We start from the raw sequence: 16,881 nt of genomic DNA, 5'->3' as shown, positions 1-16,881 counted from the left end.
CTATTCAGGGATGACATGGTATCTACACACAATTAGCCATCCTTTTCTTAATCTAACATGTAGAAAACTGTTGTAGAATTAAAAGCCATGATTATGAAAATTAAGCATAACAATTTCAACCACAGTAATCATTAAAAGTACAAGTTAAAAAAAAAGAGAGACAAAGAATGTAACAAATGGATGGTTGCAAGGGAAGGAAGGCAGAGGAAGGGGGGGCGCTCGGCCCTGCGCACTGAGCGATGTTTGTCCGCCATCGCGGCGGAGGAGGAGGGTGAAGGAAGCGCCGCCGCCGGAGCGAGGGGCCTGCGCCGCCGCCTCGCCCCTCGCCGCCACCGCCTCCCCCGCCGCTCCCCCCGCCTCGGCTCGGCCCGGCCCGCCCGCTCTCCGCGCAGCCCCGGGGGCCGCAGCCCGGAGTGAAGGTCGCCAGCGGCCTCCCCCGCCCGGCGCCCGGCCACCGGCCCCGCTCCCGGGGTCTGCCGCCCCGCCGCGCGTCTCCCGGCGCCCCTCCGGACGGGAGGCGCCGCAGCCGCCGGGCCCGAAGATGTCGAACCTGAGCAAGGGGACGGGCAGCCGGAAGGACACCAAGATGCGGATCCGAGCCTTCCCTATGACTATGGATGAGAAATATGTGAACAGTATTTGGGATCTTCTAAAAAATGCAATCCAAGAAATCCAGCGTAAGAACAATAGTGGTCTCAGTTTTGAGGAGCTGTATAGGAATGCGTATACAATGGTGTTGCATAAACATGGCGAAAAGCTCTACACTGGACTAAGAGAAGTGGTCACTGAGCATCTAATAAACAAGGTGCGAGAAGATGTTTTAAACTTTTTTTTTTAAAAAAAAGTTTTTTTTTTAATTGCCGAGGTGAGTATCTCCAGAGAGGACGCCTTTAACACAGGAGCGAGGGAAAGCACAGCGTCCCGGAGCCTCAGTTCGGAGCGGCAAGAGCGACCGAGGGAGCCTCAAGTCCTCGACAGGACTTGCCCAGGAGCCGGCAGCTCAGCTGGCGCGAGCAGCTGACTCACAGGGGGCGGTGCCAGGAGTGACGGCACCAGCCCTCAGTGGGGAAAAACCCATCCCAGGGAGCGCGAGCGATCAGGAGCGCGGCGCGGCAGTTTGCGAGGGCAGCGAGCGGGATGGTGAGCGCTCGCCTCAGGACCAGGGCCCGCTGTGGGAGCTCTGCCCCGGCGGTGGCCAGCATAGGCACCCAGACAGAGCCGATGAGAGGGAAGGCTGCGGTGCAGACCTCGGAGTGTAGAAAGTGCCTCGACTGGTCTCTTGAGGCGAGGGTGCACAATGGGCAGGGCTGCACTCGGTGCGCCCTGGTGGAGGTCCTCCTGCAGCAGGTGGCTGAGCTGCGGGAGGCTGTTGGAGAGCTAAAAGATGCCAGGGAAGCTGAGAGGAAGCTGGGCTGCTTGCTCCAGGCCCAAACCATACAGGGGCCGCAAACGTCCATCATTGCTCATATAGGAATGAAGGAGGGCAGCAACCCAGGAAGCTGGGAATTAGTAATGAGAAAAACTAACAAAAAAAGGAGGAAGAGGACAATTAATGACAAGGGGCTTCCTCCTAAATCTGATGTCCCCAACCAGAACTGCTTTGCAGTTCTGCAGGGGGCTAATGAGAAAGCACCCACCACACCTAATGAGCATCCTGCTGATGCACCAGTAGAGAGGATCACTACTGGTGCCTCCAGGAAAAAGCGGAGGGTCATAGTAGTAGGGGACTCTACTTTGAAAGGCACAGAGGCACCCATCTGCCGGCCTGATCCAGCCTCGAGGGAGGTGTGTTGCCTGCCAGGGGCTCGGATCAGGGATGTTGCTGAGAGGCTGCCTGCTCTAGTAAGTCCTGCTGACTATTACCCCCTTCTAGTGGTCCATGTGGGTGCTAGAGATATAGATAGCAGTAGCCTGGAGAACATTAAGAAGGACTACAGAGCCCTGGGAGAGGTGGTTAGGGGCTCTGGAGCTCAGATAGTTTTTTCATCGATTCTCCAGGACAAAGAGGAGGACCTTAAAAAAGCTAGGCGTGTCTGGCAGGTTAATAAATGGTTAGAAAGCTGGTGCCATAGTCAGGGGTTTGGCTATTTAGAACATGGGGCTCCATTTGGGAGGCCAGATCTACTGGAGGCTGGTGGAGCTGGTCTGACAAAGAAGGGGAAGAGCTGTTTTGGTAGGAGGCTTGCCAGGCTGGTCAGGAAAGCTTTAAACTAGATGTGTTGGGGGAGGGGGGCATCGATCCATCCCAACACTCCTGGGCAGTTGCCAGCACCTGTAATAAGTGCTTGGAGCAATGTAGAGATGTTCCAGCTGCCCCAGCCATTGAGTCGGCTGCATTTGGAGCTCGGCTAAGGTGCCTCTATACAAACGCCCATAGTATGGGGAACAAGCAAGAGGAATTAGAGATGTGTGCAAGGCTACGGGGATATGATGTCATTGGTATCACAGAAACATGGTGGGATGGCTCCTATGACTGGAGTGTCGGAATGGAAGGTTACAGGCTGTTTAGAAAAGACAGGCCAGGCAGATGGGGAGGGGGCGTTGCTATCTATGTCAGTGATTGGCTAGAGAGTATGGAACTCTGTCTGGGGACGGGTGATGAGGTAACAGAGTGTTTGTGGGTCAGGATCAAAGGGAAAACAGCAATGGGGGACATTATGGTGGGGATCTGTTACAGGCCGCCTGATCAAGAGGACTCTGTGGATGAAGCGCTCTACAGACAGATAGGAGCAGCCTCACGCTCGCAGGCCCTTGTCCTCATGGGGGACTTCAACCATCCTGACATCTGTTGGAGGGACGGTACGGCCCGGCACAAGCAATCCAGGAGGTTCCTCGATTGTGTGGAAGACAACTTCCTCTTTCAAGCAGTAGAGGAGCCAACGAGGAGAGGTGCCATGCTGGACCTCGTGCTCACCAACAGGGAGGGACTGGTTGGAAATGTGACGTTCCAGGGCAGCCTTGGCTCTAGTGATCACGAGATGGTTGAGTTTGAGATCCTCGGGACAGTGAGAAGAGCATGCAGCAAGCTCACTGCCCTGGACTTCAAGAAAGCAGACTTTGGCCTCTTCAGGAACCTCCTTAGTAAGGTTTCATGGGATACAGTCCTAGAGGGCAGGAGGGCATCAAAAGAAGCGTGACCAGCAGGTCAAAGGAGGTGATCCTGCCCCTCTACTCTGCTCTTATGAGACCTCACTTGGAGTACTGTGTACAGTTCTGGTGTCCTCAACATAAAAAGGACATGGAGCTGTTGGAGCGAGTCCAGAGGAGGGCCACGAGGATGATAAGAGGGCTGGAGCACCTCCCGTATGAAGACAGGCTGAGAGAGTTGGGGCTGTTCAGCCTGGAGAAGAGAAGGCTGCGTGGTGACCTCATAGCAGCCTTCCAATATCTGAAGGGGGCCTATAAGGATGCTGGGGAGGGACTCTTCCTTAGGGACTGTAGTGGTAGGACAAGGGGTAAGTGGTTCAAACTTAAACAGGGGAAGTTTAGATTAGATATAAGGAAGAAGTTCTTTACTGTGAGGGTGGTGAAGCACTGGAATGGGTTGCCCAGGGAGGTTGTGGATGCTCCATCCCTGGTGGTGTTCAAGGCCAGGTTGGACAGAGCCTTGGGCCACGTGGTTTAGGGCAAGGTGTCCCTGCCCATGGCAGGGGGGTTGGAACTAGATGATCTTAAGGTCCTTTCCAACCCTTACTATTCTATGATTCTATGATTCTATGATTCTATGAATATTTCATGTATACAATTGCTCTAAAATTTGTTTAAATTATACACTTGGAAACCATTTTTAAACCTAAAAATTTCATGGCACTGTTATGCAAGACTGAAATGAATTATTTAAGTCTTGCTCTGCAGTAAATCATGGATATAATTAGCAAATGGCATTCTGCACAAGTAATTTATCATTATTTGGAGGGCACCATTCCAGAAGGATTCAAAGATCTGCAGGCCTACTGCATTGTTTCTAAATAAAGAACTAGAAATACAGATTCTATAAAATATTAATATCATTACACTACATTATGATTGAAGCATGTAAGAACATATAGTTAAAATAAAAAGTAGTCAAAATAAAAAAGAAATCGAGTAATAAAAAAGTTCAAAATATATCGAGTTTCTGTATTTGAAATTAGCATTATCTACTGTTTTTTGCAGTCCTTTAAATTTGTACTAATGGCATTTCTAATGCTCGAGTAGTAAAATGTGCAATTTACCTACCGGAAGTGCTTTTCTAGGATTAGCTTGAATAGAGTTTTAAAACATATAAGGTGATTTCCATTAATTGAAGATATATTTGAATCCCACTCTAAACTTTTAGTGTTCTTCGTATACTTTAAAAGAGGTAGAATATATTACATGTATAATAAATACTCACATGCAATCATAGACATATCCAAAAAGAATGTACATCTAAGCAAACGTATACCTAAATTTTTGCAGATTGTTAGCAATGCAGACTTCCTTTTAAAGGAAGAAGTATGGAAATCTTCACTAAAAGTGGCAAGAACCTGAAAGACCTGTGAGCTGTCAATATTTGCAATTATTTCTATGAGGGATCTCAACAAGAAGAATATTCTTTTTTCTCTACGTAGCTTTTTCCCTATGTGATCCAAAAGAGAAAGGCAAGACTTCTCCAAATGGTATAATGGAAATAATTGTTTTGAAAACTTCCTCCACAGCAAAAATGTTATATAATAATATGAAGTTCACCAAACCAGCTGGAAAGTTACCCTTCTTCAAATAACCTCAAAATCTGCTTAAAACAAAATTGAAAGGTTTTCAAACTTTTGGTATTTAAACTACAGGCTCAATTGAAAGGCTGGTGAATACTTGGGAAGCTGCTCCTCTCACTGATCACAGGAATTTACTCATGAGATGTAACATCAGAACACTCATAGAACCATAGAATGGTTTGGGTTGTAAGGGACTTTACACATCATCTAGTTCCAACCCCCTACCATGGGCAGGGACACATTCCACTAGACCAGGTTGCTCAAATGACCACATAGCACTGCGTGAGCAGGCTTGCTAACCAGAAACCTGGCTGGATACTTGCTGTGATTCAGATGGGGCTGAAGTAAATTACAAGCAGTGGAAATTCTAAATCTATAATGTAATCCTAACATGAGAACTTTACATCAACAATGTTAATCAACCTTTTTAGAAAAGTGCAGCACCTCAAACAAGAGGTGTTCAGCAGAGGAAGAGTAATAATTAGCATGGTTCATGCTTTAGACCTGGGTCCACACAGCTTAACAGAAGAAATCACATTCAAACATTTCAGTGCAACTTCTGAGTCTTCCACAATCACCTCATTAAGTTCTGGTGCTCCACCAACAAGAAGTAGGGGCTGCATTTCAGTGGGAGCAGTGCAAAAACGAACAGTTCCTACTGATGAGCAAGAATCACTACACTGAGATGGATCACTCCTGCCTGGGCTTCCCTGGTCTCAGGTGGGAGCCTGAGCACACCCACCCACTGCAGGGGTTGCAGGGCCAGGACAAGGAGACAGAGGACACTGGCTGCCTATATGTTTGAAGGGCTGTTGGGGAGGGTGCAAACTCCGACAGTTGTGCTGCCAGACAGAACATGGGCAAATATTAATGCTGCTTTTACAGCAGGTACATACTGCCATAGTTTTGAGCTGTTTTCTGTTATTCTGATGTTTGTCCCTCCAGTCACTAGTGAACTCTGACACAACTGGTTAAAAACAAGTACCAGACTTTATAAGGTTAAAAGCTCTCATTTTTTACTTTTCACACTCCTCTTAAGTGAAAAGCTCTTCCTCAGCATCTCCTATGCCTTTATAGAAATCTTTAACACAATTATATTGAGCACTTCCTTTTATTCTAATGATAGTTCAGTGTGTGTTTGCATTGCACATAAAGTGACACCATTAAAAAGGGTGTCCCAGCATTGCAGGCACTATGTTAACCATTGTTTTACTACTTCTGCAGGGATGAAGAGAAGTTTGCAATATAGGCTGCACTGATGCTGATAAAAACCTGCAGGAGCTGCGCAAAGCAGTAAGTAGATGTAAAAATGGGTATAAGTGAGTTAAAATATGCTAACTAGACGAAATGCAATAGCAAATGCTCTGACCACACCACCCAAGACTTGGAAGGCAGATGCAGGGACTGTGAGAATGAAGACCTTAGGCCCACTGTAGGAGAGGATCAGGTTCGAGATCCTCTTAGGAACCTGAATGTGCACAAGTCCATGGGACCTGATGAAATCCATCCACGGGTCCTGAAGGAGCTGGCAAATGAAGTTCTAAGCCACTGTCCATCATATTTGAAAAATCATGGCAGTCAGGTGAAGTTCCTGATGACTGGAAGAAGGGTACTATAACCCCCATTTTCAAGAAGGGGAAGGTGGAAGACCCAGGGAACTACAGACCAGTCAGTCTCACCTCTGTGCCTGGCAAAATCTTGGAGCAGATTCTCCTGGAAAGCATGCTAAGGCACGTGAAAAGCAATGAGGCGGTTGGTGACAGCCAACATGGCTTCACTAAGGGGAAATCCTGCCTGACCAATTTGGTGGCCTTCTATGATGGAGCCACGGAACTGATGGACAGGGGCAGACCAGTTGACGTCACCTACCTGGACTTGTGCAAAGCGTTCGACACTGTCCCGCATGACATCCTTGTCTCTAAATTGGAGAGACATCAATTTGATGGATGGACCACTCAGTGGATAAAGATTTGGCTGGATGGCCACAAGCAAAGAGTTGTGGTCAAAGGCTCAGTGTCCAATTGGAGACCGGTAACGAGTGGTGTCCCTCAGGGATCGGTGTTGGGACTGATCTTGTTCAACATCTTTGTCAGCGACATGGACGGTGGGATTGAGTGTGCCCTCAGCAAGTTTGCCGAGGACACCAAGCTGTGTGGTTCGGTTGATATGCTGGAGGGAAGGGATGCCATCCAGAGGGACCTTGACACGCTTGTGATGCGGGCCAATGCCAACCTCATGAAGTTCAACCAAGCCAAATGCAAGGTCCTACACCTGGGTCGGGGCAATCCCAGGCACTGCTACAGGTTGGGCAGAGAAGAGATTCAGAGCAGCCCTGCAGAGAAGGACTTGGGGGTGTTGGTTGATGAGAAACTGAACATGAGCTGGCAGTGTGCACTCACAGCCCAGAAGGCCAACTGTATCCTGGGCTGCATCAAAAGAAGTGTGACCAGCAGGTCGAAGGAGGTGATCCTGCCCCTCTACTCTGCTCTTATGAGACCTCACTTGGAGTACTGTGTACGGTTCTGGTGTCCTCAACATAAGGACATGGAGCTGTTGGAGCGAGTCCAGAGGAGGGCCACGAGGATGGTAAGGGGGCTGGAGCACCTCCTGTATGAAGACAGGCTGAGGAAGTTGGGGCTGCTCAGCCTGGAGAAGAGAAGGCTGTGTGGAGACCTCATAGCAGCCTTCCAATATCTGAAGGGGGCCTACAAGGATGCTGGGGAGGGACTCTTCATTAGGGATTGTAGCGGTAGGTGTGGGATAATTACTGAATATGATTTAGAAATTAAACTTATATTTAAAAATGTAGCATTGCTCACACATAAAGGAAAAATGGACTTTCAGGTTAAGCTGCAGCTGCACGTGGTATGCCAGGAATTCACTCCACAGCGGTTCCCGTGGCAACATTGCTTGGCGGAGGATGGAGCAGAGTGGAGATTCTGTGGCCAAACTCTGTCCCAACACCAGCAGAGATGGGAACTAGGTGGTACTTAAAACTGATAAGCTGCATACTTGCTGCCCTGAGCCAACGGCCTGTCATCTTTTGACAAAATGCTGTCCTTTGTGTGAACTTTGCTTCATTATAATGCATTTTAATACGAAAACACACCTCCACCTCCAATGCTACCCACCTCCAAAGTGAGACCACCCCTCTTTGAGCATGCTCTTTGAATTTTTTGTGGCATATACCTTTAAAAGCGAAGCGAGGAAAATTTACACCAATAACAATAAAGGTATGTATGACTAGAGTCACTCAAGCTCCACCTTGAAAGCGAAAAATACTATAAAAATGACCCAAAAAGTGGGGGGCTTTAGGGAAGACATCATCGTGGACGAGCCGAGGAAAACCCCATCAGCAGACTACTCTCGACTCCTGGGACCGGTCAACGGGCTGGACCTTTCTTCCCCCCCCATAGGGACGCCTTTGGGTAAGACTTGCACTGTATCCAGTGCTTCCCCGGGAAAATTAGGAATCTCTATATAGAGTTACTTTTTACTTTTATACTTTAAAGCCAGGCTGTATTATTCATAACTTTGTCACGCGGTTGTATACTTTATTATTTGCACGTGCCTTTGCAGACAGTGTATTTATCACCGGCAATCCACAAGAACCTGTATCTGTTGCTTTAATAAACTGCACTGTTTAAGTAGCTAATTGTAAATCTCTCACTGAACGCGACCAGCTCCCTCAGTGTGGCTGTGCTAGTTCGTGAGCACGATTAGACTGAAGGTGCAGTGCACTATTAGTGCATCCGGAATCGTGATTATTCAACATATTGAATGCAACCGGACTGATAGTGGCAAATTGGGCATCACTCAGAATCTAAGCCTAGCCGCACCCAGCCCCTCTAATATCTGAGGATCAGCTGGAAAGCAAGGGGGTTTATTTTCTGCCAAATTATTTTACCCTTTTTCACGCAACAGTAGGACAAGGGGTAAGTGGTTCAAACTTAAACAGGGGAAGTTTAGATTAGATATAAGGAAGAAGTTCTTTATTGTGAGTGTGGTGAGGCACTGGAATGGGTTGCCCAAGGAAGCTGTGTATGCTCCATCCCTGGCGGTGTTCAAGGCCAGGTTGGATGGAGTCTTGGGTTTAGTGCGATGTGTCCCTGACCATGGCAGGGGGGTTGGAACTAGATGCTTCATCAGGACTTAGGTCCTTTCCAACCCTAACTATTCTATGACTCTATGAAATACTATTAATATTTTGTACTTCTAAGGTACCTTCCATCTAAAGCACTGGGCATACTCTTATTCTGAATTGCTAAGCCTTGAAGTTAATACATTTTTTTGCTTGAAGGTCTCTCCACTGAGAGAGCTTCCTTTCAGCAGAGGAGATCTGGACACAGCTCACCACCACCACCATAATCATTGGACTGCAAGAAGACACTGACTGTCCAGAGTCTGCTTCCTACTACTGAACATTGCTACATTTTCCCCTGCTAGATTAAACAGGTTTTTTAAATACAAAGATCTATTCCCTAAGGAAGTTACTTGCAGATGGCAAATCAGTCACCTTTCACCTTCTCCCACTCTTGAGTGGAATACCCTTACCAATTTTTCACTGTCCTTTTAAATTATAGGTGCCCATTAAAGCTTTGATGAAATTTCAACTCTATATTAATCTCGTACAGTCCAAGACTGTGTTTACATCCACAGCTATAGCAATCAACTAACAGCTCATACTCTGTTGCTTCTTTACCATAATCCTAGGCCCAGTTCATCAATGCCCCTAGTATTTGTTCCTTTTCATTTTGCTGATTTAAAATTCATATCGTTGAAAAGAGCCCACTTGACTAAGTGACTAATCAGTGCCTCCTCGTGATTTTTAGCATCTTCCCCTTTTTGTGCCATTGGTAAATTTGATCAACAGTGATTTTATATACTCTTCCAAATAATGATGAAATACTAAATAGATGGAGCTGAAAGCACTGCTGTGGAACTGCCAGTTTATGTGCCACTTCATCTCTGTATACTGTTTTTTGGGGGGCAGGGACTGTCACATAGAATAAGCTACTTTCAAAAACCTTGAGAGAAAGAGAAATGTAATAAAACTTATTTTCATAAAACAAAATTGAATCATCTATGCTGCCAATTCTTAATTAGTTAACAAATTCATTTGGTAATTTTACCCAAAACTTATGTCAGGGTAGTCCATTTATAATTTCAAGGTCTTCATATTCGTTCTTTTTGGAAATAGCAGGAAAGATAGATAGTTTTTTACTACTACAAATGCTCTGGAACTTGCTCCATGTTCCAAGACTTATTTTTTTAAATGAACTTTAATGAATCATAGAGCTCTTCAGCCTGGATTTTTAAGACTTTAACCAGTCTCATTCATTCTAAAAAAATATTAAAATGTAGCGGGCTACAGCATAACAGCCTCATCACTTAATGGCAGAACCGTATCACTGGAAAATACTTATAAAACCCATCATACTTTTTTCTAAGAACAGAAGAGTATTTAGTCTTCTACAGTATGGTTGGTAATTCTTCATCCATTCTTGTCCAGTATTAGCAAGACACCAATTGTTAAACCTGCCAGATCTACAGAATTTTACCCAGTTCTCCATAACCCTAATAGCCACATACATATTTTTACTATTACTTTTAGTTCCCCTTATCAAATCTCTGTACTTCTTAAATATCTGTTTATATTTAGTGCTGTGGGCTTCTCTATTAATTTTTCAGTACAGTGAGGGCTGGGCATCAGTACAAGAACCCCAACACCTCATGCTTTGGCAGCCAGCAGTGAGGGTTTGACAGTCACTCAGGGACAATGTGAGTTGCAATTTGAGCCTATGCATTTCTAAATAAGCTATAGTTTTCTTTCATGCAAAACAAATGAAATCGAACATCTTATAATTCCGGAGAATACTGCTTAATGAAAATATTAAAACCATTTTCCATCATTTTTTATTTTACCACTGAAACAGTTATTGATAACCTATTTTATCCATTGTGCAGTAGATATTTTAGAAATGAATTGCTGTATGGTTTAATTAGTTCATTATTATGCCTATTCTTACACAGTAATTTCTTTTATCATTCTAATCATTCACTTCACACTTTTTAAATCAAATGGAATATCAAAGGTTCTGTAGAATTGTTTTTGGATCCTGAACATGTTTCACCACACAATCTGTTTGTCAGAAATACTAGTTAACTTCTTGTCTTTACCACTTTCCCTTACTAGTGTTTTTTCTCTATTATATAAGATGAAACTACCCCTACCTTGTGAAAGGACAGACTTGTGATGCTTTTGACTCCATTTATTAAAGATTTTTCGATTGTGCACTAGGCATTACAATAAAATATTTTAATTTATATAAAGTTTTATAATTGAATATTTTACTTATATCTCATCTGCAATATTTATTTAGTCTCTTTACATGTCTTTACTTAGTTAAAATGCAGAGAGATAAGTACAGTTGTTACTTCGCAGGGAAGATTTAGTACAATAATATAAACTGTACACTAATTACCCCAAAGAATATATATATGTTGTAAACCTGAAGACTTTTTACACAGCTGCTTATGGCTAAACAGTGCCTTGTCCAGAAGGGGACAATCTGTGTCTCTAATTGCTGTCACTGAAGCTGAGATTCATTACGTGACTTTCCCATTAAAATGTGAGCATTAATTTGTATAATGAAATACCACCCACTGCAGTGTTCATTAGCCATGCCCTACTGTATACTGCACATTGTTAGCTACCTAGAAACTGTAGTTAATTTCACTAATGGATATTTCCCTACTTAGTGTTTGGTAGGAAATTTTATACTGTAACATTACCTCTTAAACTTTTAAGGAAATTTAAATTCAATCAACCATTTTCAATGAAAGTTTGGGATGTCATTAAGACAGAAGAAAAGGAATGCTGTACAATGTTAAGGATGGGAAATCTGGAGAAATCTAGAGAAATTAAAAGTCCTTTTAGTTCATCTTAGAAATGTAAGAATAAAGGATGTTCAGTACCAAAATTGTCTCCTCTTGGAGCACACATATCCATTTTCCTTAATTATTCATATTGCTCGTCCCACTACAAGCGCCTTCAGAGAATGGTAACAGACAGTCTTTTTTTTAGGAAGAAAATATGAATTGAATTCATTTAAAACAGCACCATTTTTACTGTATTTCATAAGTTCATCTAAGCAAGTTTTAGAATTGGCTAGTCACATTTCCAAGGGAAAATGTAGTAACACTGTAAATAATAGAATCGTAGAACGGTTACGGTTGGAAAGGATCTTAAGATCATCTAGTTCCAACCCCTCTGCCATGGTCAGGGACACATCGCACTAAACCCAAGACTCCATCCAACCTGGCCTTGAACACTGCCAGGGATGGAGCATTCACAACTTCCTTGGGCAACCCATTCCAGTGTCTCACCACCCTCACAGTAAAGAACTTCTTCCTTAATATCTAACCTAAACTTCCCCTGTTTAAGTTTGAAACTATTACCCCTTGTCCTGTTGCTACAGTCCCTGATGAAGAGTTCCTCTCCAACATCCTTGTAGGCCCCCTTCAGATATTGGAAGGCTGCTATGAGGTCTCCATGCAGCCTTCTCTTCTCCAGGCTGAACAGCCCCAACTTCCTCAGCCTGTCTTCATACAGGAGGTGCTCCAGCCCCCTTATCATCCTCGTGGCCCTCCTCTGGACTCGCTCCAACAGCTCCATGTCCTTTTTATGTTGAGGACACCAGAACTGTACACAGTACTCCAAGTGAAGTCTCACGAGAGCAGAGTAGAGGAGCAGGATCACCTCCTTTGACCTGCTGGTCACACTTCTTTGGATGCGGCCCAGGATACAGTTGGCTTTCTGGGCTGCAAGCGCACACTGCCAGCTCATGTTCAGCTTCTCATCAACCAACACCCCCAAGTCCTTCTCTGCAGGGCTGCTCTGAATCTCTTCTCCGCCCAACCTGTAGCTGTGCCTGGGATTGCCCCAACCCAGGTGTAGGACCTTGCACTTCACTTTGTTTAATGTATATAATAAATCTAATACTTTTAAGATGTGTATCATAGATATTGTAACATACTCTCAGTCAATGTAGACAGCCCTGCCAAGTTTTTTCTTCCTATCCTCTTTCTTAGGCTTCTTCTGTTTAGCACAACCCAAATCTTCTTCAGGGCTCTACTATGCTCATGTACGTTGTTCTTTTTTCATTACTCAAGGCATTTAACTGTGCCAGTTAGACTGGGAATAGACCTGAGCACCTAATGACCACACAAACCCAATCTGGTCTATGTCTGCAGCAGCTTCTGAAGGCTAACACAAGGTGCAAAAAAGTGCTAGAGCTACTCTGAAACCACCTCCTACATAATGTATTTCTTGTCAAAGGTTGAACATAAGAATTTTTATTCTTTTTTACACTGTTTCTGTGCAGTCCAAAGGCCTTGGCCTGTAAAGTAAAAACTACACCCATCAATTTTATTTCAGTGGGAATTGAGAGTGCTCAAGAACATAAAGATGTTGTTCAGCTCCCTGAATGAAGGAACCCTAAATTGCTGCACCCAGAGGGGAAAAATGGAAACTCCGGAAGCATCTGCTTATGGCATATTATGGGTCTGAGATGTTTAGATGGTTTTCTTTTTCACAAACTCTGAACATCTCTTAGCCTTCAGTGTTATAAGCTTCTCAGCTGTATTATATATTTTATAATCAGGAAGCTGAATCACAAAGGGGCCAGTCCACCCACATATCTACTATGCACTACTGGTGTACAGACACACTTTGCCCTTGTTTCTGCATCTCTTCACACAGTGAGTTTATATGAGTTGAAGTAGGTAGCCCTGAAGAAGCAGGACCATACAGTCCATCTCTATCCACCGGTCAACATAAAGAAGTCATCTAGGAGGGCTACAAGAGTTCTGTCTGTCCTTTCTAAACCCCAAGGCTCTGAAGCATTTTGCCCTGACAGTCCTTCCTCTCTTCTCTCAGGGTCATACTAAGGAACTGTCTTGTCCTTCAAATGTTTTTAGAGCAAGAAAGAGGAGAAACCGATTTCACATAATTATGCCCATTTCTTGTTATCATATGGGAACAATCAGAAATGATATATTATCAATCATCTTCCTCTTAAAGCTCTTCCTGGTTGAATATCATTGAAATACATAAGAAGAAAAATCCTCTAAAAAAATTTGTGTTGGGACTCAACAGTCTAAATAAAACCTTGATTTCATTTTTTTTCCTTCAGAAGCTTATTATATGATAGCAAACTACACAGAAATGAAGACTCAGTGTGGACAAGGTTGCAACCATGAAATATCCAACAGAAAAAAGCAGCCACCCAGGCCACTAGCTAATTCTTCTAAAACAGAGCACAGCTTCCTCTTATGGGGGATTAAATGGCTTCTCTAGCTTTTTTGGGCCAACTGCCACAGAAGCACCTCCTGGCTGGATCAGACATTGGGTCTTGCCTTGGCATGAATACCAAACCAACCTACTTGTGTGCCTCCAAACACACAGATGTTCAAAGGAACCTGACTTCTGAACTGCTTTAACTCATCTCTAACAAACAGGTGCTACAAGAACAGTAATTGAGTTAATGTAGCGGAGAAACGCAGTAAAGTGTTTTTTATCAGTCAGTTATATGATCCAGGCGACTAATAAAGGCAGTGTGACATAAAAGGCAGGAAACTGTCCCTGATAAGTATGAGCTAACTGGTATTTGTTTAATAAGTGGTATCTATTATATCATTTCTGTTTACTGCAAAGCAACTTAATTTTTATTTAATAACTCTAGTAATTTGCTAATTTACATTTTTATAATATTTATTAAGATTATTTCCAATATGTAAAACATTGCTCCATTTAAACATACTCTTCTCATTATTTACTAATACTTTATTCTCAATCTAATGGAAATTGATCTTTATATATTTTTAAATTATAATAATTTTTAAATTTATTGCGAATGTTGTTTCAACAGTCTGTATGACGTTTTCTTTTTTTGTTGTTATTTTATACATGGTTTATTTTTTCCTTGTTTTAATTTTGTTTAGTTAGTTTTAATATGCAAGTTTTATAGAATATTTCCATTGCAATTAATTTACTTTCCATTAGTTCTAAGCCACAAATACCAAATGTGTAATCACTGCCATCTTTAAAACAAGAACAAAATGACCACTATATAATAAAGCAAAGGGGAGAGGTGAGTATCCTCAGGTTATTTTAAAGAATTTCTCTTCACATCTCCGATAGTAAAAACATCAGTGTTTAAACCTCATAGTTACAAGATTATTTTCCAATAAAACAACTTTACTTTTACTACGTTAGGAAGCACATAAATAGAGCAAATAAATAGGGTTTTCACAAAGTCCAACACACAGAATATTCCTGCCTTAAATGATATCCAATCCAATTAGACAAAACTACATTAGGGTGCCAAAATTTAAAATTCAGATCAAACCAGTGAGGTATATATAGTCCTACTCCACAATCTGACAAAAAAAGAATAAACAAAAATAAACAAACTTTCCCATCTCAACAACATTTTTTTCTTTAAATAATTTTCAGCCTTCACTTTCAGCCTTCACTGATTTTTCAAAATCAGGCTTCACATTTGCAAACCGAACATTAAGTATATTACATCTGTGGAAGCGAATGGCAGAAACATGAATGCTGATTTTGGGAAGGGAGGAAAATACTGCTTATCTATCTGGTACTTCAGTGAAGTAGAAATTGAAAGTGAAGTTTTTCAAGCAGAAGGTATAACTGGAAAGTATTTCTTCATGCAATTTATTTTACCTATCAATTAGAAAAGCAGCAGGAAAATTCTGAAAATAATTTTAAATGGTGTAAAATGAAAATGACTCCACAATTACAGTGCTCAATATGTCCCTTTCCAAAGAGAAGTCTCCTAATTGTACAGTTTTGCATACTTTCCCAAAGCCTACCACAATACCTAAGACTTGGAAGAAAACTGCATCATAGTGAACACAAACTGAATTTATAGTGATGTCAACAGGATCTGAGGATATCAATACTGTATGTCAGATTTTAATTATGGATAGAGTAAGTCTTCTTAAACATATACCGTGTCTCTACATGAACCTTACCATGCACATATGTACTTTTAAGCAAAGAAGGTATTATAATCTAAAGGGAGTGGTTGTGGTTTACTAGTATCAAGTCCATAATATTTGAAAAATCATGGCAGTCAGGTGAAGTTCCTGATGACTGAAAAAAAAAAGGGCAATATAACCCCCATTTTCAAGAAGGGGAAGGTGGAAGACCCAGGAAACTACAGACCAGTCAGTATCACCTCTGTGCCTGGCAAAATCTTGGAGCAGATTCTCCTGGAAAGCGTGCTAAGGCACATGAAATACAATGAGGTGGTTGGTGACAGCCAACATGGCTTCACTAAGGGGAAATCCTGTCTGACCAATTTGGTGGCCTTCTATGATGGGGCTATGGAACTGATGGATGGTGGCAGACCAGTTGACGTCATCTACCTGGACTTGTGCAAAGCGTTCGACACTGTCCCACATGACATCCTTGTCTCTAAATTGGAGAGACATCAATTTGATAGATGGACCACTTGGTGGATAAAGAACTGGCTCGATGGCCGCACGCAAAGACTTGTGGTAAACAGCTCAATGTCCAGTTGGAAAACAGTAACAAGTGGTGTCCCTCAGGGATCAGTGTTGGGACCTGTCCTGTTCAACATCTTTGTCGGCAACATGGACAGTGGGATTGAGTGCGCCCTCAGCAAGTTTGCCGACGACACCAAGCTGTGTGGTTTGGTTGATATGCTGGAGGGAAGGGATGCCATCCAGAGCAGAGGGACCTGAACACGCTCATGAGGTGGGCTGATGCCAACCTTATGAAGCTTAACCAAGCCAAATGCAAGGTCCTACACCTGGGTCAGGGCAATCCCAGGCACAGCTACAGGTTGGGCAGAGAAGAGATTCAGAGCAGCCCTGCAGAAAAGGACTTGGGGGTGTTGGTTGATGAGAAGCTTAACATGAGCCAGCAGTGTGCGCTTGCAGCCCAGAAAGCCAACTGTATCCTGGGCTGCATCAAAAGAAGCGTGACCAGCAGGTCAAAGGAGGTGATCCCGCCCCTCTACTCTGCTCTTGTGAGACCCCACTTGGAGTATTGTGTACAGTTCTGGTGTCCTCAACATAAGAAGGACATGGAGCT

At 43.3% G+C, this 16,881-nt stretch overlaps 1 protein-coding gene across 1 annotated transcript in view; it reads right to left on the bottom strand.

Moving 5' to 3' along the window:
- Nucleotides 1-16,881, bottom strand: part of LOC115619177 (zinc finger protein 536-like) — a 247,726-nt gene that overhangs the window by 175,383 nt on the left and 55,462 nt on the right. The window lies entirely within an intron of this gene.

Source organism: Strigops habroptila, chromosome W (genome assembly GCF_004027225.2).
Source record: "Strigops habroptila isolate Jane chromosome W, bStrHab1.2.pri, whole genome shotgun sequence".
NCBI lineage: Eukaryota > Metazoa > Chordata > Aves > Psittaciformes > Psittacidae > Strigops > Strigops habroptila.
This window is presented reverse-complemented; position numbering and strand designations above follow the sequence as displayed.